Source organism: Papio anubis, chromosome 12 (assembly GCF_008728515.1).
Source record: "Papio anubis isolate 15944 chromosome 12, Panubis1.0, whole genome shotgun sequence".
Classification (NCBI taxonomy): domain Eukaryota; kingdom Metazoa; phylum Chordata; class Mammalia; order Primates; family Cercopithecidae; genus Papio; species Papio anubis.
Genome location: NC_044987.1, coordinates 42033487 through 42055190, shown reverse-complemented (window position 1 = coordinate 42055190; position 21704 = coordinate 42033487). Strand labels below are relative to the sequence as shown.

The following is a 21704-nucleotide window of genomic DNA, read 5'->3' as shown; positions in this document are numbered from 1 at the left end:
TAAAAACCTCTTTCCTATAAACATTAACTCCTTTGAGTTAAAGAGTAGCTAAGTGAGTTTATAAGGTCACACAGGTTTTAGAGGATATAAGCTGCATCTTGAACCCACATCTCCTCAGTCCTAATCCAGTGCCCTTTTCTTTCAATTCTTTCATGTTTCTGATTTTTTCATAGTTTTAAAATTATAGTAGCAATGTCTTTTCTCCTTTATTATTTCATTCTGTTCCCTTCTCTTAGAAAACACAACTGGGTTTTTTCTCTGTATTACAGGAAAAAAGGTTTGGGCTTGTTGAGTTTTTTTATGAAGATTAGAGTGTCCATAGAATCTTAACCATCTTTCTTTCTCTCCTCTCAGCACTTCTAGATTTTAGAATCTAAGCCCAAGGAGCTGATGAGGAATGACCACCTGGACTTGTTTCCAGGTGATGCTAGGGCTGAAGAGAAGTTTGGCAATTGTATGCCCAGTAAGAGAAGCCATCACCTTGGTGCTGTTGAGTTTATACTACTGTTGAATGATCCATCAGTTTTTTGCTTCCAAATGCTAAAAAAAAAATATGGTTTGAGTTGCTGGCAGAATGAAAAGCTGTTTAGCCCTGTAGCAATTACTGACTCTCAGGTCTAGACTCCTTTGTCTTTATTTAACCTGTGGGCATAGAATGGCCTAGACTTGCTTGGATTTGAGGCTTTTAAAACCTTTAAGTCAGCTGCCAAAGATTACCCAAGGGTTTGCATTGGTTAGCAGCTCTCAGAGTACACATGAGTCACCTGGAGGGTTTGTTAACAAATGCAGATTCACAGGCCCAATTCCCAATGCTTGTCATTCAATAGGTCTGGAGTGGGAGCCCAGGAATCTTCATTGAAGCTTTTCAAGCATTTCCTCCTCATGTGGTTTGCAAACACTACCCTAAATTTACTTGACCTACTCAGACAATGGCTACCAGATTATATGTATCTTTTCTGTAAATTATTTTTTATTAGTTTTTTGAAAGGCAGAGACTTGAGCTCATGTCTTAAATAAATTTCTTTTCTAGTCAACTTTTACAATTCAAATAAATCTTTTATTATTTATTAGTGGTGATTTTTTCTGAATGCTTTCCCAATGGATAAAAATCTATTTCTATGCTTCAGTAATTGTAGTGCTTAATGTTTTGTGACAGTGTGTGTGCTGGGATTAGTTGATGCATTTAGTAGTTTTATGTTCTTGACTTTCTTGGAGCTCTGCGAACCAAACCATACCTTTGAAATTCTTTGCTATGCACAAGCATTTAATAAATGTTTAATAATGTTCACAGTAAATGGATTAAATGGGGGCCTCCCAGACTATAGTGGATTTGATCACGATTTAAATCACTAGTCTGGAAGATGCAATTTAATCATTTTTTTTCTTCACAAAGAATGCATTCTTATTCTTTGACACAACAGGGATTCATATTCTTGACTACTCTGAGGTTTTACACCGTTTTAGAAAGAGCACAGTATATATCTCAAAATGTAATTTTCTATAAATATTTTGGAAGCTACAAACTTGAGCAATGGTTTCACCCTTTCTATTTATCTGGTTAATTAAAGAAATATTTAATTGAGATGAACAATTTCCAATTAGCACTTTAATCATGGATAATTGGGAAGGTATTTTGCCATCCTTTATTACTAATTGGATTATTTCTTCCATTTATCAAGTACCTATCTTGTGGCAGGCACTGTGCAAGGTACATTTTAGGTACTATTGCTAATTGTCACAGTAATGCAACAAGGTAGAGATCACTGAGGCTTGCCCAGACAGGGTCACACATCTGGTAGCTGTTCAGAGCTAAGATTTCAACTCTAGTGTAATGGACTCAAAATCTCATGTTATTGTCCCTCTTTTTCAGTCCAGCATGCTGTCATAACCTTGTTACACATATGTATTTGTCAGATTTTTCTGGATTATTGCTATATAACAAACAATTGTGAAACTTCACTGGCTTATGGAAATATTATTTTCTTGCCCCAGACTCTGAGGGAACAGCTGAAACAGCACTGTGGCAGACTGGATTGACTTAGGATCTGATCCACATGTCTTTTTATTCCAGGACCCAGGCTGAAGGAGTACTCACTATCTGGGATGTGATGTTCTCAAAGTGAGAGGCAGGAGCTCAAGAGGGCTGGTGCAAACTTGCAGTGCCTCTTAAAGCCTCTATTCAAAACTGGCTCACGTTCCATTGGCCAAAGCAGGTCATAGGGTCAAGCTCAGCACTGTGGAGCAGAAAAGAATATTCCTTGTTATGTCCTAAATGTTTGTGCACCCCTCCCCCACCCCCCATAGCTCATGTTAGAACCTAATAACAAATGTATAGTGTTAAGACGTGGGGTTTTTGGGAAGGGATTGAATCACGAAGATTCCACCCTCATGAATGGGATTAATGTCCCGATAAAAGAGGCTCTAGCTAGCTCCCCTGCTCTTCTGCCATATGAAGGCACCTAGCAGGCAGCATCTATGAGGAGCAAGTCCTCTCCAAACACTGCTGGCACCCTGCTACTGGACTTCCCAGCTTCTAGAACTGTGAACAATATATTTCTGTTGCTTACAAATTACCAACAGTGTAAGGTTGTAAGGTATTTTTTTTTTTATAGCAACTTAAACTGACTATGACACTCCTCCAACAGGGGAGAGGGAGAGAGGAGTGAATAGTTACTGAACAATAGAATAGCATGACATGGCACATGACAACTCTCACAATCATCTTCATAAGTTTACATTAATTGAGCACTGCCTATGTGTAAGGCACTGCGCCAGGCGCTAGTGACACAAAGAGGCACGGGTGTAAGAAATGGGTAGCTGACAGGTCACAATGCAGATGCAAGAGATGATGCTGGTAACAGTGGCAGCAGTGCTTAACATCTACTGAGCACCATCTGTTTGTGTGCCAAGTTCTGTGCACACTGCTTTAAACAGATGGTCTCATTCAGTCATCCCAGGAGGTATGGACAGTTATTTTCTTATTTTTTCATATCTGCTGTTACGAGGAAAGACTCATAGGCTCCGTGCCTATGCATTTACATTTACCTTTCTTTGCATTGAGGCTCTTGAAAGCATTTCCCCAGCATATCTGAGCACAGAATGCTCTTTATGCCAAATGCTTTGATAGACCTAGCACAGGCTTAGGAGACCTGATGTACTCTTTGAATTCAAATAGACAAACCGAAAAGGTGTTTGAGACACATTAATTACCGTCAAGCTAATTATATATATTGTGAACAGATTATTCCAATAATAAATAAATAATAACTTTATAATTGTGTTCAGAGTTGGGCGAACTGTCTCCCATTCACCTCTCTGATCCATTCTGACTCTTCTTTCTGCTCTGTGCCCAGAGGCTTTTTGGCCAGTGGGCTCTTTTGCTGTCTGACATCTCTTGGTTCCACCAATGGGAAACTAAGAAAGAAGGAGAGCCAGGTCAGGATATTCATCCCTTTGACTCTTTCTACACTGGTTACTGTGGGCTGGATGCATCCCTCCATGGATGGGTGGTAACAGTTCCTTGCTGTTACTAGCCCTAGATTACCACACTATTTTTGTTTTCTTTTGTTTTACTTCTTTAAACTCTGCCCACTCCTTTGTAAATAGTTTATTTATTAAATGTTCCTCATTATCCAGTTTGAGTGTGCCATCTGTTTTCCACAAGGACCTTGACTGATAAAATATTTTTCTTATTTAAATATTTCTAAAATAGATTTTAAGTTTTAAAATATTTTGCATACTGACATTTTCTAGCAATTTCTACTACAGTTTCTGTAATACTGCTTTGATGTGTTGGTACATTTCAGTACCAACAGTAGAGAGAGAATAATTATCTAATGCTTTCATTTTACAAGATAAGAAAGTGAAACCAGAGGACTGTATCTTCCCATCTAACTTATGCTCTCCACATCTTTTCTACCATGAAAGGACAAGTTTTGTTTTGCTAAAGAACCTGTGTCACTAGACAGAAAAAAGAGGGGTTTGGCCGGATGGTAGGGTACCAGGATCTTTCAAGCTCTCAAACATTGTGATGCTGTACTTTGATCTTCTACAGGGAAAAGGATTTATTTCAGCTGGTAGCCAAGGAAAGAATAAAGGCAAACAATTGAGTAGCTTTTATTTATTTAGTTCAATTGAAGAACTGTTCACTAGCTGCCAGTGCTGAGTCTAATATTCTTTGTCCAAAGCCTCTAATCATCATAGTCAAGAGTGGGCGAGTGAAAACCAAGAAATGGAAGAGCTGTATTGTTTGAAAAATGAGGAGCTCTTTGTCATTGAAGAAACCATTAGCTTCAGCCAAGATATTTAAAAGAGTGATTAATTCCTATAGTAGCATATCTCTTACATAATGTAATATAATATAAACTTCTTTTGTCTCATATTCAGAAGCACCAGAAATCATATTTTGTCTTATAGCTGGTTGTTAATCTTTCCAACTTCTTTTCCCCAAACTTGCCTGGCAACTCCTCTTTGACAAGTTGAGGAGTAAGACAGATGTTATTTGGTAACTTTGGTTTAATTCATGACAAATCCACAATAAATAGCATCCCCTGTCCTCATTCTTTTTTTGAGATGATATTTTTACTCTTGCCCATCTAAATCAAAAGAGGCTTGTTGCATTTTGGCCCAGGCTTGCCCTTAAATTTTCCCTTTGAGACCCAAGCAGGCAAAGGAGAGGAATGAAGTTATGATCAAGTGACAACAGAAACTTTTCTTGGCTCTAGACTTTTTGGCCATAATTATTTGAGAGAAAAAAAATAATGTTTCCCTGAGGAGTCCTGAACACTCTACAACATTCTGATGAACTTTGTAGTTGTCATGTAAGCCAGGTGGGAGAAAGGATTAGAAGCTTCTGGAAAATCATAAACGGCATGTTTTTATTACTCTTTTCAGCAGGTGCCTTCTTGACCTTTTCATAACTGTGGGCTGAGGCAATTTAGGTTTTAATATAGTACTGTTGGTTCAAATCTGTAATTATGTCTGCATTGTGTATCAGGCTTGAACTGCTATTGTCTCTGTATAACTAGTAAATGATAAAAATAATGACAGTCATAAAGAGGTAATCCAAACAGGTTGGCAAACCTACAACCTGGAAACTTGGGTGGTCTTTTCTCTGTATGCAGTCTTCCTTTTATATTTAATAATAGACATTTTCAATGGCTTACCAGCCCATCAGGTCAGGGTCCTCATTTCCCCAGTGCCAAGTGATGCTGTGTTATTTTTATTTCTTCAATTATCAAACAGTGAAATTTCAGAATCCTAGTAAGCACAGATTACCAAAACTACCAGATTATATTGCTTCATGTATCTGTGGCTCTCCAGAAGGCAGTGGGATAAATTTATTGTCCTTCATGACTTCAGATAGCTTGCATATCATTTCAGTCTTCTAAGAATGGTTTTCTGCTAGTGTTTTGTATGCACATTGAAAGATACTTTTATTTATCATTACAGTTGGAAGAATTATAGAGTTTGATAAATATTTATGTGATGCCACTACATTCACAATGTTTCATTGAAAAGAAAATGAAATGAAAATTAAAATGGGCTGTAGTCTGTATTTTTCACTTGCCAGTTTTTATGAAAGCATGTCTTATCGACAGACAGAATCTACAAAGAGTTGTGTGTAGGATTCAGTTCAATTTATATTAAATTCTGGGCATTGGTATACGAGTTATTGAATATAATAGGACTCTTGAAATTTTCCCATTGGATGTTGTAGGACTTAGCGGCTCCTCTGGGCCACTCTTTGTGATTAAATTCACAGATTTTCATTTGCATAACATAGTTAATATTCTACTTGGTTTTAAAAAGCAGTATGCTGGTGAGAATAATACTGAGTAAAATAGCAGATCGCATATGAAATGTCTTGAACTGAAAGTGAATAAAAGTTGAAAGAATTAAAATAAAAGTCCAAGCACAGCGACTCATGCCTGTAATCTTAGCTGTTTGGGAGGCCAAGGCAGGAGGATCGCTTGAGCCCAGGAGTTCATGACTAGCCTCGGCAACAAAGTAAGATCCCATCTGTACCAAAAATAAAATAAAAAATAAAAAATTTAGCTGGGCATGGTGGCGTGCACCTGTGGTCCCAGCTACATGGGAGGCTGAGGTGGGAGGATCACTTGTGCCTAGGAGGTTGAGGGTGCAGTGAGTCAAGTTTGTGCCATTGCACTCCAGCTTGGGTGACAGAGTGAGACCCTGTATCAAAAACAAACAAATAAACAAATGAATTAAGATAAAAGTTTGAGGTACACACACATACCCTAAAAGATATGGCAAATGGGCAAATGGTAAAAAAACAAAAAAACAAACAAACAAAAAAACAAAGACTTTGTAGTTGCCTTTGAGATGTGTAAAATAGAGTTTAAATCATTTTTATGATCTTTTTCTTCCATTTGCTTCCTTAAAAGCCTGCCTCTCTTCCTTTTCCCCTTCCTTTCTCCTTTTTCTTGACCTCTACTTCTTCCTTCTCTCATTTCCACATTTATCATGCACCTGCTCTCTGTTGTTATAGAGCTTTGAACTGAAGAGGATGTAAAGATGATTTTTTAAATTGTACATAATTCCTTTATTATACTGATCTGGAAAAAGGACTTAGTACAGTTGTGCTCAAATGAACACTGGGCCTATGTGGCAGGGCCAAGCAACTAGAATATGATTCAGAAATCAGTCAGTGAAAGACACACTTAGGACCAAGAGGCATTTCACAGCCATGAAACAAGGTGGGGGAGAGATTCTAAAATAAACAGCAGGAGGCACTCCTGCCCCGCATAGGTCAGGGAGCTTATCCCATATTGGTGTGAGGAATGGTTTACTTTCTGATGACCACATGTGGGACTATTTCAACTGCCACAAGAAACCCCAGAAAGGTTATTGTTTTGGATTATTTATATACACTATACTTTTATAAAAGGAAAGGTAACACATACACTAAAGTCAGGATTGATCTCAACCTGCTAGAGCCAGCTTCTCTGGGGTGAAGGAGGAAAGAGTTGTTTGTCACATCACCATACAGGTTGCATTCATCTTCCACTGAGTGACTAGAGCCCCCAGGCAATGAATGGCCTGACTCTGAAGAGCACAGGACTGGCTCCAGGAATAGATCGGCTCTCTTTCTTCTCCTCGTTGGTCATGACTTAGAATGGTTCCTCCCCACAAGTCCTTAGTAAACAAAGCACTGGCAAAAACCCAAGTCACTACCTTTCAACACTCTTGGAAAAGGAGAGCTTTTCCTCAGTTTGGACTGAGAACCCATGCCCTAGAAGCGTTATTCTGACGAGGTCGTAAAGGGAGTGGCTACACGAGACAAAATGGCTGAAATGAAAATGGGAGCCACTGGTCCCCATCTGCAGTTACAACTTAAGATGCCTACAGATGTGCTCAGTGTGACATGTGCAGGAGGGAGGTGCACAGGGATGTGACAGACAGGGAGGGTGCTCCTGAGGACAGTAGCCTGCCCGCCAGCCCTCACTTCTTGGCCTTGCCCTCAGCAGCCACAGTTTCCATGGCTTTACCTATGGTCTCTTCATCCCCCAAGAACTGCATGCGCCTGATGGGCTTCAAGTCCTTGTCCAATTCATAGACAATGGGAATAACCAGTTGACAGGTTCAGCTCCATGATAGCCTCCTCAGAGACCTTCCAGATGCTTGACAATGGTTGGGAGGCTGTTTCCATGGGCTTCAATCAGTACCCATTTCCCCTCCTTGATCTGGGGAGCTATTTCTTCATTCCAAAAGAGCAGAGCTCTGGTGGTAGCATCATTCAGACTCTCACAGGAGGGTAGCTGATCTTCAGTGACGTCTGCATACCTGTGATCCTTACTGATGTTGCTGTAGAAAGGATGGTTGGGCTTCATCAGAGGTGGTGGGACATCACAGGAACACCTCCAGATCTTTACCTGGGCCTCGCCATGCTTTGCAGCAGTTTCTGCTTTGTTGACTGCAGTCAGACACCCACAGTGCCCTTATTGAGGTGTCAAGTCCTCATTACTGGCAGCCACATCTGATCAGTGGCATCTAGCACTGTCCGGATTCTCAAGATCACTCTCTTCTGCACTGAGGAGAAGCAGATATCAAATTTAGAGCCAGCATCTCCCAGTGCCTGCCTGCAGTACTTTGCTTCCTCGTGGCCTGCCGGGCTCAGGTTGGCATTGTACCAGCCACTGAAGCAGTTCTCCAGGTTCCACGTGCTGTCTCTGTGGTGGATCAGCACCAGCTTATAGGCAGCCGTGGTGGTTGTCTGGGCATGTAGTGCCAACTGGTACAGATGATTAAATGAAGAACTGGTAGTAGAGGCTGGGCATGGTGGTGCGCAGCTGTAATTCCAGCACTTTGGGAAGCCAAAGCAGGAAGATTGCTTGAGCCCAGGCATTCAAGATCAACCTGGGCAATATAGTGAGACCCTCTCTCTAAAAATAAATAAATAAATAAATAAATAAATAAATAAATAAATAAATAAATAAGGTGGGCATGGTGGCACATTCACCTATAGTCCCAGCTAGTGGGGCAGGGGAGGGCTAACATGGAAAGTTCACTTAAGCCTGGGAAATTGAGGCAGCAGTGAGCTGTGATCATGCCACTACAGTCCAGCTTGGATGACAGAGTAAGGCCTTGCCTCAAAAAAAAATAAATAAAAATAAAAAAATTTAAAAAAACTTATAGTAGAGACAGAAAAGCTTGTAATCTAATTGTATATCATGTGATACAACATGAATGAGTGTCTTCTACTGATCATTCATCATGTTCCCTGTGGCCTTAGGCTCGTCCTTCGGCATTGTGGGATGAGTTTTACAAATTCCAATTGGAGACACAACAGTATGAAGGATAACTAGAGCATTGAAGTGAGTTGATAATGCTATATAAGCAAGGGTTAATTGTCGAGGAATGCCTAATCCCAGAAATGAATCCCAGTTTTGTGGGGCTTGAAGCTCATACTATTTCGAATGCCTGTTTTGAGAAAAAGAATATCATAAGAACAAAATTGTGTTTGTTTAGAACAAGGAAAACAATCACAGCAACTTAAAAGTTTGAAAGTCAACAAATATGACAGATATCACAAAACTCAGAAGAATAACCGTATTTTTTTAAATGCCTGACAAACATCTCTAATGCTTTTTTTCTTACATTTTTGGGTTGAAATTTTGCTTGATTGCCTTTCCCTAGGATAACAATTTTGTAATCATTGCCATAGAAAATAAGAAAGATTATTTAATTTTTTCGCTAGTGTGGCTGACCGAAATTTGTGTTTTTTTATTATTGAGAGTTTAGAACCATTTCTCCAAAGTCACAACTTGTTATTTTTAATGACATGTCAATTTTTAACATTGTGTCAAATTTGGAAAAACCTCTATCAAGTTTCTTTTTCATACAAACTGTTACAGATACTCTTGCTATTAATAATACTGCTACAAGTCTGTGTTCCATAAAAAAAAAAAAAAAAAAAAAAAAAAAAAAAAACTAGTAATTTCTGTTTCTGTGAGTTTTGTCAACAAAAGAAAAACCTTACAGTGCATTTTTAACTTGTATGCCGCATCATCCAGGAGAGAACTTTCGTTTTGACTCTGTAGGCAAGAACCACGTCTTCTAGTGACACGTTTACATGTCTAATCATTTGGTAGTTTTCCACAGAATAGCTTCTGGCTCTGTTCATTTAAGCCTAATTTCTCCTCCACCACTGCCGTAATTCTAGTGCCACCCACCTCAGGTTATATTCATATGGTGATACCAGTTTTGGTCTTACTTCCATGCTAAAATGCTGGGTGTCTCAGTGCAATGGATAGTGGGAGTATTTTTGGAAGCCATTTCTATACTGGAATGACTAACAACTGTATATATATATGTGGAATTAAAGATGAGTCATATAAATAATCCCACTAAATGAAAATTAAATGTATCCTCGACTTAATTCTCTTTTAGACAGATCTCCATACTGGCTGCAACCACTTCACGTAATGTGATGTAAAATGTAATCAAGGGGAAAGAGAATAGAAATTTTGAATTGATCTGGATATTTTGCGGCCAGGCACGGTGGCTAAAGCCTGTAATCCCAGCACTCTGGGAGGCCGAGACGGGCGGATCATGAGGTCAGGAGATCGAGACTATCCTGGCTAACACGGTGAAACCCCATCTCTACTAAAAAATACAAAAAACTAGCGGGCGAGGTGGCGGGCGCCTGTAGTCCCAGCTACTTGGAAGGCTGAGGCAGGAGAATGGCGTAAACTCGGGAGGCGGAGCTTGCAGTGAGCTGAGATCTGGCCACTGCACCCCAACCTAGGCAACAGAGCGAGATTCTGTCTCAAAAAAAAAATATATATATATATAATATATATTATATATAGCAAAATTTATAAAAATGTAGGACAATGTGAATCATTGTTAGGATCCTCCTTGGGGCTTGGAAGTATTGGCTTTAATAGCTTCATGTTAAATCTGCATCTGCCCAGCAATACTGGTAAATGAACATTTTTCTGAAAGAAGTCTTTAATGTCATTGGAGGAAGTGTCTGAGCTGGGCCAGGCCACAAAGTCTAGTCCTGATTTTAAGGTTGATGCCAAAGACCACCAGACCAGGTTTTAGGTTGTCACTTCTCTTGTATATTACTGAACCAACAGACAAATGGTGAAAGGACATAGACCAAGTTTGTATGTGAGTGGATCTGACTCTTTTGTGTCTCTATGTTGCTTGAGGAGGTGCCCTGGAAATTCTGTAGCCAAAGCAGCCTTTGAAGAATAAGAAATCTGCAAGGTCTTGAGAGTCCAAGGTGGGCAGATCATGAGGTCAAGAGATCGAGACCATCCTGGCCAACATGGTGAAACCTGTCTCTACTAAAAATACAAAAATTAGCTGGGCATGGTGGCGTGCACCTGTAGTCCCAGCTACTTGGGAAGCTGAGGCAGGAGAATTGCTTGAACCTGGGAGGCAGAGGTTGCAGTGAGCCAAGATTGCACCACTGCACTCCAGCCTGGTGACAGAGCAAAACTCTGTCTCAAATAAATAAAAAAATAAAATCTGCAAGATCAGTAGTGTAGAGCTTTGGTCTCACTGCTTTTTTGGAGTAGTTGGCTGTTGAAAGAATTGCATTTTTTCTTGGGCCCACTCTTACTCATCAAATATCTTTGGGCATTCACCAGTAACAATATACCAGCATCCAGGAAGCACACTAAGAGGGCCTTTAAGAGCTGCACTAATAACTGTCCCAGAGTTCTTTCACTCAGATTCATTCTCCATATTCTAAAAGTATAACTTGAGAGTTTCCCCTAAATTATAAGGAGTTTCAATTAATCATAATTTGCACATTATTGTTGAAAATTTACTATAAATAATCTAACTTATACTCTATATATTAGTAGCATATCTTTGAATCCATAATTTCTATCCCTGTGGGCCATTGGTTTGGTAGGATGTTTCTGATTTCATTGACTAAACTCTAGATAAAGTACCATGATTATTAAAAAGAAACATTATTTTGATGGTCAGCTTTGAAAGGAAATTCTTTACTCAAGCTATCCAAGTATGAGCTCTGAGGTTGTGAATGGGGCTGTGAAGATGGAAAGTGAGGTTAGTCTTCTTCACGTGTGTTGGTCCTCTGCCCTCATATATGTGTCACCCATCTCTCCCTGATCCTGCGTAGAGTTAGGTATTTCTTTCTCATACCTTGAGGATACTTCTAATAGAATATTTGATTAATAAAGGAATAATGATTAAACTGAATGAGCCTTGAAATAAAAACACAGTTATTAAATATTGGATAACCATTTTATACAATACTACTGTAGATGCTAAAATATCAGGTGTACTCTTTCTTTCATCTGACTGCTATTTTATCCTAGACTGATATTTATCCTAGGAGGTAAACCATCAGAAATGGAGTGAGTTTGAGTTTTGTTTATGGTCACTAAACTCTTGTGTTTCACAACTGAGATAGTGTAGATGCTCAAGGGTGATTATGCTAACTCAAAATTCTGTATTCTACAGGAATACAGCATGATTCAAACATGGATAATAATACTTTAGCTCATTTAGAGCGTCAAAATTTGGTAATATATGTTCAAGAACCAGGATGTGAGCAATAATGATTATTGGGAGCTTTCTACAGAGTTTGCACTAATATACATTAACTCTGTGGTTTTTATTCAGTCCCTACTTACTTTCACTTTGCACACAATTCTAATAAGATAGATTTCCTGGTATATAATCCTCTAACGTTTTAGAAATTGCAAAGTGGAGATATTTCAGTAGATGGTCATACAGCAGTGGGAAATAACCCCATAAATCAGGCAGCAGGAGAAAGAGATTGCTAACTCTCATTGCGTGTTTTTCTGTGCCAGGTGTTAAATAAGTATTGATTCATTTTCTTTTCACAAGGTTCTATGGTGTATGTACTCTGATTATCCACATCTTATGGATGAGAAACAAAAACTTGATTTTAAATTTCTTGTCGAAGGTTTCACAGCTTGTGGTGGAGCTGGGATTTGCAGGAGGCAAGTCAGAACCAGAGTCTGAAGGCTTAATGTTGGGACTTCAGACATTTTCAGAATAAACAGCCCTAAGTACCTCCTTAAGGGCTTTAAGCTCAGGCCAGGTGCACTGGCTCATGCCTGTAATCCTGGCACTTTGGGAAGCCGAAGTGGGTGGATCACTTGAGTCCAGGAGTTCGAGACCAACCTTGCCAACATGGTGAAACCCCATCCCTACTAGAAAATACAAAAATTAGCCAAGTGTGGTGACACATGCCTGTAATCCCAACAACTCAAGAGGCTAAGGCAGGAAAATTGCTTGAACCCTGGAGGTGGAGGTTGCAGTGAGCCAAGATGGTGCCACTGTGCTCCAGCTTGGACAACAGAGCAGGACTCTGTACCCCCCACCCCCACAAATGGAGGCTTTAAGCCCAAAGAGTGCTCATCACTTCATTCCCATGCAGCATAATAGCTAGGTGATGATTGTAATGAAGTTGGGATCATTGTCAAGGCCCAGGTTCCCTAGAAAACAGAATATGAAGGACAAGTTACAGTACATGCTAATGTTTTACTAATCACAGGGGAGCAAGAGTGAGGAAAAAGAAGTCATATGGGATGAAATGGAGACCACATATAAATTGGTGTGTTTTTAAGTTGGTCACAGCTTCACAACAATACTCAGCCTGCTTTCAGTTGCTCCGCCTGTCTCCAGAGAGGGCACTGAGAACCACTCTATTTTGGACCATTTAGCCTGGGGTTGGAAGGAAGGGGAAGCGGCTTCTCTGCTGCCTCCTGCCCATTTCTGGCATTTTATTGGTCAAATCTGCCACATAGGCCATTAAGTCACAAAACTTCTGGGAAATAGTAGTGGGAAGCCAGTACTTCTGAAGGTACCGTCTGGTCAGTGTTCACATTACTATCTCTCTTTTATCAATGAGTACTGGATTAGGGGGGCTTCCTTATTCTGTGGCAGGAGCAAGAGAGTTCCTATCAGGGAGTAGGGTGAACATCGATGTTTAGGTGTCTGTGGTACAGGTTGGCCTGAGCACATCTTGGTGGTGCACAAACTGGACCTGGAAAGAGAATTGCAATGTACTTTGGAAAAATTATGTAAATCAAAAATAGATAACTAAGCAAAACAAAACAAAGCCCATACAATTATGATAACCATCTGACAGGCTGCCCAACTACTTGGAAAACTCAAATGCGCAAAATGGCACATTTCCCAAGGGTTCTGGTTTGTCAAGGTTTTGTGATTTCTATGTCTCTGGAACCTGGACTGCTTAGAACTACAAAGAGGAAAAGTAGCAGCATTTTACATTCTTTAATTGACATGGGCAAACTTTTTTTTTTTTTTTTTTCTGAGACAGAGTTTCGCTCTGTCGTCCAGGCGGGAGTGCAGTGGCCTGATCTCGGCTCACTGCAAGCTCCGCCTCCTGGGGTCATGCCATTCTCCTGCCTCGGCCTCCCGAGTAGCTGGGACTACAGGTGCTCGCCACCACACCTCGCTAATTTTTTGTATTTTTAGTAGAGATGGGGTTTCACCATATTAACCAGGATGGTCTGGATCTCCTGACCTCGTGATCCACCCGCCTCAGCCTCCTAAAGTGCTGGGATTACAGGCATGAGCCACCGTGCCTGGCCAGCAAACGATTTTTTTTAAAAAACCCCATCCTTTCTAGCAAGTATCCAAAGTCAGAGCACTATTTTATGGAATGTACGTGTGTGAATTCATGCGCTGGAAATTGGGAGGGAAGTAGGGCTAAAGTGAAGGAGTTTGAGAATTTCATCTACTGGACTTATTTTTCCATCTTCCTTCCTAGTCACAATATAGTAATCATCTTTGTTGTCCTCTACCTTCTCCTCCTCCTTAGCACCATCACCATCATCTAGTACTTACCGAGAGCTTGCTATGTGCTAGATACTCTGCAAGGTGTATCATGTAGTTGAGCTCATTCATGCCTCACATTAAACTTATAAGGTAGGTACTCTTATTGCTCTAGATTTGTGGGCATGGGAACTGAAATTTAGAGAAGTGAAATAATTTGCCCAGGTCCACAGAACTACTAACAGAGCCAAGGCTATAACTCAGCCTCGTCTAAATCCATGGTTCTATCTCTTGTCCCGACCACATACTACGCTTGGAGTAGGTATGTTTGGATCTTTTTGTGCACATTTTTGTGTCTACCTTGTGCATTCTGTTTTCTCTTGTGCCTTTGTTGATAGGAGCTTAAAGGGAATATCTGTAATATTCATTACAATATGTATTATATATTATGCAACATGTAGTATATAATGTTATAATGAACACGTGATGAACTCCTACAATATTCTAGGCACTGAGTTAAAAGAGTGATCCAAGTAGGCAAAAATCTTTATCCTTGTAACATTCTGTATTACACAGCGTTTCCAGAGAGACAGAACCAGTAAAGATAATGTACACACACACACACACACACACACACAGAGAGAGAGAGAGAGAGAGAGAGAGAGAGACATATATAGATATGGATATAGATGTATGAGAGAGGATTTATTAGGGGGATTGTCTCATGTGATTATGGCGGCTAAGTTCTATGAGAGTCCATCTGTAAGCTGGAGAATGAGGGATGCCAGTAGCATCAATTCAAGTAGGGTCAATTCAAGTTCAAAAGCCTCAGAACCAGGGGAGACTATGATATAACTCTTAGCCTGCGGCCAAAGGCCTCTCAGAGAGAGAGAGAGAGAGAGAGAGAGAGAGAGAAAGAGAGAGAGGGAGAATGAGAATTTGCTTTCCCTCTGCCTTTTTGTTCTATCTGGGTTCCCAGCTAGGTGGATGGTGCCCACCCACATTGGATGAGGATGAATCTTCCTTACTTAGCCCACTGACTCAAATGTCAGTCTCTTGCAAAACACCCTCACTAACATACCCAGAAATGATGCTTTTTCACCTACCTGGGTATCTCTTAATCCAGTCAAGTTAACACCTAAAATTAAGCATTGCATATTCTAGTGGGGATGTTGCACTTAAAACCATCTATCATACCCTACATTATACTTGTTTTTCTTGATTATTATCAAGTGCTAGGCAGAAAAATAATGCAATTGAAGGATCAAGAAATTGTACAGGTGGTGGTGGGTTCCAAAGAAGGCCTCACTAGGGAGAGATGACCTCTGGATAAAGTCCTGAAGGAAGTTTAGATTTTGTTACCTGGTATTTTAACTTGCAGGAAGGCAAGAAAGATGGAGAATAAGTTTGACTGATTGCCACACACTCTGATAACTACTCTTTGTGATTTAAAAACCCACTAGGAACTGTAGGAAGAATGTAATTTGAAATACACGATTTTAAATGCAGATTTGTTAAGCATAGAAGTAGCCTTTCTAAAACTATTTAACAGTGAATCAAAAGTTGTGATGTAAATGGACCCCATCTCAAATTTCCCTTCACTTCGTCATGTCTGTACCGTAAGAGGAAAAACACTATCTCCACCCTTTACTCTTGTTAATTGCATGCATATATCCCATCTTCCTTCTGAAGTTCCATTTTTCTTAATACTGTCTTATAGCAGTTGTTTTTTTAATTATTGTCCAATGTAGCATCCTTAAACATGATTTAAAGTTGAACTGAAGAGCTGCTATGTCAGGCATGTTGTCTGAATTGCTGGACATGGAGCTAGCTCTCTGGTTTAGAGGAATTCTGTTCTAGTTGGGAGCAGAAAACATTCATGCAAAGAAAGTGGAAGTATGCTGACTTGTTTAGTAAAACATGTGCGTGCGCGCGTGCACACACACACACCATACCTAAATTAGTAATTGTCAAATAATTAGAGTAATTTAATATATATCCTATTAAACTTATTATATAATTGGATTTTTCTGAGACAGGGTCACTCTGTCTCTGTCTCCCAAGATGCAGGCTGGAGTACAGTTTTGGGGTCATAGCTTACTGCAGCCTCAAACTCCTGGGCTCAAGCGATCCTCCCACCTCATTCTTCCAAGGAGCTAGGACTACAGATGCATGCCACCACCCTCAACTAATTTATTTTATTTTTATCTTTGTAGAGATAGGGTCTTGCCATATTGCCCAGGCTGGTTGTGAACTCCTAGGCTCAAGCGATCCTCCTGCCTTGACCTCCCAAGTAGCCGAGTTTACAGGTGTCAGCCACCGCACCCAGTCTAGAGTTGGATTTTGTAAAAATTGTTTAAGGATTCTTTGGAGCCTTGAGTTGAGGCTCCATGAGCCTTGAGTTGAACCATGCCCATGGTTGATGTTTGAGGAAGATGAGACTTAGGGAGATGAAGTTATTTTCCCTTAGCCCCAGGGATAGTCAGTGGCACAACTGAGCCTTGAACCTAGGACTTGTAAGCATGGGTACTATTTTGTTCAATGTTGTCTTAATAGTTTAGCAGGTCCTTTTGAGGTCTTAGGTTTTCATTGTTAGCTGTATTTATTACTGAGACATGGAGTTACTGACATGGTTGTAAGTAAGCATCACCTTTTATTAGATGCCGATGCCAGAGTTGACTTTGTGTGCACTTTATACTTATATTGTGAGATGTTTGGTGACCATCCTTTATGGTATTTTACAACTCAGTAGTTCACATTTTGTTGTTTACTGACCTAAAAAAATCATTTGAAGCAAAGATGAAAGCACATTTTCTTTTATCACACATCTTCTGCTTTTACTCACAGAACTCTTTAAATTAAGTCATTAACATACTCCTTTCCCAAAGTGTTTTTCTACGCTGCAATTATGATGTTGTTTTTGGTAAGATAAATAAGCCCTACATTAAAACACCAGACATTAAAATGAGAAACAGTAGCATTTTATAAAATATTAGAGAGCTATGAAAAACACAAATAAATAAAAAGCATCCCCATGTGGCTTCAGGCAGTGCATGTTAAACAATTTGTCCCACTGTCTTCCCGTGGGCTGAGTACTGGGATGTGGCAAAGTCTCCCCTGGAATTGACTGGCAGACCACTTAGCTGGGGGTGGATGGGGAAAGAGAGGCTTCTACATTCTTTTGTCCAGATCAAACCAAAGCAGTTTCGCCAGCTGTGAGGTCAAGTTTCCAGCCTTTTAGTAAAATTAAATTGTTTGCTTTGTCTGCTATCAGTTCTGGTTTCAGACAGAGGGAAATACAGTGGGAAAGCAGCCTGTGTGGGGATCGCAAGCCAATGGGCTGTGGGCTCTCAGACGAACAGTGAATCATTCTGGGGACCTCAAATGCTCACTTAACATGCAGAGCTTGGTAACAGCTTAAGATAGATGCTCTGTCACTTTCAAGAACATGTCTACTGGTTGTTGCAGGGAAATATTTCCTAGTCGGTTCATGGGATTCTTAGTAAAGATGTTGGAACCAGCAGTCCTGCTGTGTTTTGCCTTCTAACCAGAAGCTGAATAAAGGCCAGAAGGGTTACTGCCCCTCTCAAATGGATCCCAGAATCTCTCACTTTGGATAGTGGTTGTGGTTTTGGTGTCTGTTGTTATTATTTTCTGTCTTCTTAGTGTTTCTGAGTTGCTCAGATGTGACAAATTTTGAATAGACATATATATGAACCCCAAATAATTGTACTGGGAAATGCAGAAAACATTGAGCAAGAGGCTACTGAATTTCCATAAGTAAGCAAATATATTCTAAGAGCTCACAGGTGAAAATAGCTTTTTATTTAATGAGTCATTTTTATTGGAAGGTAATGATTATGTCCAGGCCATAAATACAGTATAAATTCTCTTCAATAGACATTAAAAAGATGACTTTCAATTGGAAGCAGCTTTTTAAAGGGCTTAAAGGATACTGAGGTATAAATTTTCAGACCTATGCAGTCTGTACATGTAAGACTAGGAAGAAATGAGTGAAACCCAACACAGGCTCATGCATGGGAACACATGTTTATGACCATAAGCTGTAGTTTCACAGAACATCTTAAAGAAGAACATATAATGGATGTATAATGGCTAAGAGTTTTAAACGTATTGTTGCATGTGTTATTTTATAGTTATAATAAAATGGGTTATCAGCCCTATCACCATTTTTCAAATGAGGATAGTGAGGTACAGGATAATTTCTTAAAAATAGAACTGTGCTTCACAAATACCCAGGAAATAAACACTTGTCTAGTCACTAAGTCATATTCTGATTCCGTGTTGTATATTTTGTCTGTATTAAGATTCTGATCAGCTGCCCAGATAAAAAGTGATAAAACTTTTTTAGCTGATATTCCTATTGTAAGATATCTCACTGTTTCCAACTAGCTCGGCAGGGTCATCTAGTTTTATTAGAATTATTGAGCATGCCCAGGTTGTGGTCATATAGGGTCAGCTTAAATGTACCTCAATTGGCAATACTTTCTCTTGGTTCAGGGTCAGCAGTATATTCCTCTTATTCCTTATTTCTGCTTGATTATAGGCTCCTTGAAGGCAGGATTTATTTCTAATGCACTATTGGGTCCTGTGTCTGGCTTAGTCAGAACCTGGCATATAATCACTGCTCAGTAGGTATTTTTGGAAGGAAAGGAAAAGAAAGAAGGGCTGGCTACGTAGATGCGACAGCAGCCCAGTGTCTATCTCTGATTCCTTTCCAAAGGAGAATGAATTAGATGAGGAAGACATGTTTTCTGGACATCAGCTTTACCTCTGAGCACATGGGGAATCTGTTCCAGTATCTTTGTTCTTTTGTGATTCAAAGCTTTAAATAATGTGTGTTTCGATGAACAAAATGGAGACACTGTGGCTCATGAAGAACTTAACTACAAATACTGCAGATTGTGTCTTTTTTTCAGCCATTTAAGGTGGTGGCAAAAATTATAGTAGCTTACATTTTAAAAATAGTTGACTTTTTTTTATTTTTATACTTTAACTTCTAGGGTACATGTGCACAACGTGCAGGTTTGTTACATATGTATACATGTGCCATGTTGGTGTGCCGCACCCATTAACTTGTCATTTATGTTAGGTATATCTCCTAGTGCTATCCCTCCCCTTTGCCCCCTCCCCACAATAGGACCCAGTGTGTGATGTTCCCCTTCCTGTATCCAAGTGATCTCATTGTTCAGTTCCCACCTATGACTGAGAACATGTGGTATTTGGTTTTCTGTTCTTGTGATAGTTTGCTGAGAATGATGGTTTCCCCCTGCATCCATGTCCCTACAAAGAACACGAACTCATCCTTTTTGATGGCTGCATAGTATTCCATGGTGTATATGTGCCACATTTTCTTAATCCAGTCTGTCACTGATGGACATTTGGGTTGATTCCAAGTCTTTGCTACTGTGAATAGTGCCGCAGTAAACATACGTGTGCATGTGTCTTTATAACAGCATGACTTATAATCCTCTGGGTATATACCCAGTAATGGGATGGCTGGGTCAAATGGTATTTCTAGCTCCAGATCCTTGAGGAATCGCCACACTGTTTTCCACAATGGTTGAACTAGTTTACAGTCCCACCAACAGCGTAAAAGTGTTCCTATTTCTCCACATCCTCTCCAGCACCTGTTGTTTCCTGACTTTTTAATGATTGCCATTCTAACTGGTGTGAGATGGTATCTCATTGTGGTTTTGATTTGCATTTCTCTGATGGTGAATGATGATGAGCATTTTTTCATGTGTCTGTTGGCTGTATGAATGTCCTCTTTTGAGAAGTGTCTGTTCATATCTTTTGCCCACTTTTTGATGGGGTTGTTTGTTTTATTCTTGTAAATTTGATTGAGTTCTTTGTAGGTTCTGGATATTAGCCCTTTGTCAGATGAGTAGATTGCAAAAATTTTCTCCCATTCTGTAGGTTGCCTGTTCACTCTGATGGTAGCTTCTTTTGCTGTGCAGAAGCTCTTTAATTTAATTAGATCCCATTTGTCAATTTTGGCTTTTGTTGCCATTGCTTTTGGTGTTTTAGACATGAAGCCCTTACCCATGCCAATGTCCTGAATGGTATTACCTAGGTTTTCTTCTAGGGTTTTTATGGTTTTAGGTCTAACATTTAAGTCTATAATCCATCTTGAATTGATTTTCATATGAGGAGTAAGGAAAGGATTCAGTTTCAGCTTTCTACTTATGGCTAGCCAATTTTTCCAGCACCATTTATTAAATAGGGAATCCTTTCCCCATTTCTTGTTTTTGTCAGGTTTGTCAAAGGTCAGATGGCTGTAGATGTGTGGTATTATTTCTGAGGGCTCTGTTCTGTTTCATTGATCTATATCTCTGTTTTGGTACCAGTACCATGCTGTTTTGGTTACTGTAGCCTTGTAGTATAGTTTGAAGTCAGGTAGCGTGATGCCTCTAGCTTTGTTCTTTTGGCTTAGGATTGTCTTGGCAATGCAGGGTCTTTTTTGGTTCCATATGAACTTTAAAGCAGTTTTTTTCCAATTTGTGAAGAAAGTCATTGGTAGCTTAATGTGGATGGCATTGAATCTATAAATTACCTTGGGCAGTATGGCCATTTTCACAATATTGATTCTTCCTATCCATGAGCATGGTACGTTCTTCCATTTGTTTGTGTCCTCTTCTATTTCACTGAGCAGTGGTTTGTAGTTCTCCTTGAAGAGGTCCTTTACATCCCTTGTAAGTTGGATTCTTAGGTATTTTGTTCTCTTTGAAGTTATTGTGAATGGGAGTTCATTCATGATTTGGCTCTTTGTCTCTTGCTGGTGTATAAGAATGCTTGCGATTTTTGCACATTGATTTTGTATTCTGAGACTTTGCTGAAGTTGCTTATGAACTTAAGGAGATTTTGGGCTGAGACAATGGGGTTTTCTAAGTATACAATCATGTCATCTGCAAACAGGGACAATTTGACTTCTTCTTTTCCTAAGTGAATACCCTTTATTTCTTTCTCTTGCCTGATTGCCCTAGCCAGAACTTCCAACCCTATGTTGAATAGGAGTGGCAAGAGAGAGCATCCCTGTCTTGTGCTAGTTTTCAAAGGGAATGCTTCCAGTTTTTGCCCATTCAGTATGATATTGGCTATGGGTTTGTCATAAAGAACTCTTATTATTTTGAGATACGTTCCATTAATACCGAATTTATTGAGAGTTTTTAGCATGAAGGGCTGTTGAGTTTTGTCAAAGGCCTTTTCTGATCTATTGAGATAATCATGTGTTTTTTGTCTTTGGTTCTGTTTATATGCTGGATTACGTTTATTGATTTGTGTATGTTGAACCAGCCTTGCATCCCAGGGATGAAGCCCACTTGATCATGGTGGATAAGCTTTTTGATGTGCGGCTGGATTCGGTTTGCCAGTATTTTATTGAGGATTTTTGCATCGATGTT

The 21704-nt window shown here is 39.7% G+C and overlaps 1 protein-coding gene and 1 pseudogene across 5 annotated transcripts in view; one reads left to right on the top strand and one right to left on the bottom strand.

The window, feature by feature from the left end:
- Positions 1 to 21704, top strand: part of FAT3 (FAT atypical cadherin 3) — a 703955-nt gene that overhangs the window by 143775 nt on the left and 538476 nt on the right. The gene's annotated exons all lie outside the window — the stretch shown is intronic.
- LOC103877815 lies at positions 7465 to 8771 on the bottom strand (annotated as a pseudogene).